The sequence below is a fragment of the Sminthopsis crassicaudata genome, chromosome 6 (assembly GCF_048593235.1).
Source record: "Sminthopsis crassicaudata isolate SCR6 chromosome 6, ASM4859323v1, whole genome shotgun sequence".
Taxonomy (NCBI): domain Eukaryota; kingdom Metazoa; phylum Chordata; class Mammalia; order Dasyuromorphia; family Dasyuridae; genus Sminthopsis; species Sminthopsis crassicaudata.
Window position 1 is genome coordinate 176899520 of NC_133622.1, and position 1010 is coordinate 176900529.

Below are 1010 nucleotides of genomic sequence, written 5' to 3' on the forward strand. Positions count from 1 at the left end.
TGGAAGAAAGATTGAAGAGAATTTAAAAGAGATGAAGAGAAGGTGAGGAGAAAAATGAGACAATAGGTGGTGGGCACATTGTGTATCATATGTATATATGTGTGCATGTGTGTATATCTGAAACCAAAAGTCATTCTCTAGTAGATAAAAGATCAAAGGATATGAGAAAGATGTCTCAAAAGAAGACTGTAAAAGTGTTAGAAACTGTAAGAAAGAATGTTCCAAGTCATTAATAATTAGTAAAATGCAAATCAAAACAACCCTGAGATTTCACTTCAAATCCATCAAATTGATGATAGGAAGATAGGAATAGTTAATGTTGGAAGGGGTGAGGGAAGATAAGCACTTGAAGTGCATTGTTGATGAAACTGTGAATCAGTGCAACCATTTTGGAAAATAATAAAATAAAATAATTAAATATCTATATTCTTTAACCCAGAGATCTCATTATCAAGCATATATCTCAGGGTTACTGATCAGAAAAAAAACCAAAACCAAAATATATATATATATACAAAAGTATATGCAGTTTGGTTGCTCTTTGGGTCTAGCTCCAAATTGTTCTTCAGAATGGTTGGATTAGTTCACACATTTACCAACAGTGCAGAAAACAGGGACTAATTCTCAAATTTGCATGTCATCCTTGCCCAGAGGTCATGCTAATCTTCCCTTTATCATTCCAATTTTAGTATATGCACTGACAAGGCAAGTATAGGCATACTTGCTTATACTTTTGTCCCAGCAATAGCATTACTAGGTTTGCATCTCAAAGGGATAAAATTTTTAAAAGGGAAAAGGACCTATTTGTACAAAAATATTTATAGCAGCTCTTTTTGTGATGACAAAGAATTTGAAATTAAGGAGTCGTCATCGTTTGGGGAATGGTTAACCAAGTTTTGGTATGTGATTATAAAGGAATTCTATTGTGTATACAAAATAATGAGCAAGATGCTTTCAGAAAAACTTGGAAAAGTTTATATGAGTTGATACAAAATGAAGTAAGGAGAATA

General features: G+C 32.6%; 1 non-coding gene across 1 annotated transcript; it reads right to left on the reverse strand.

Annotated features, from left to right (window-relative positions):
- Nucleotides 1-606: 606 nt before the first annotated feature.
- LOC141548136 (U6 spliceosomal RNA) lies at nt 607-713 on the reverse strand. The gene has a single exon (XR_012483824.1). It is a non-coding gene; the product is annotated as a U6 spliceosomal RNA (small nuclear RNA).
- Between the last annotated feature and the right edge of the window lie 297 nt (nt 714-1010).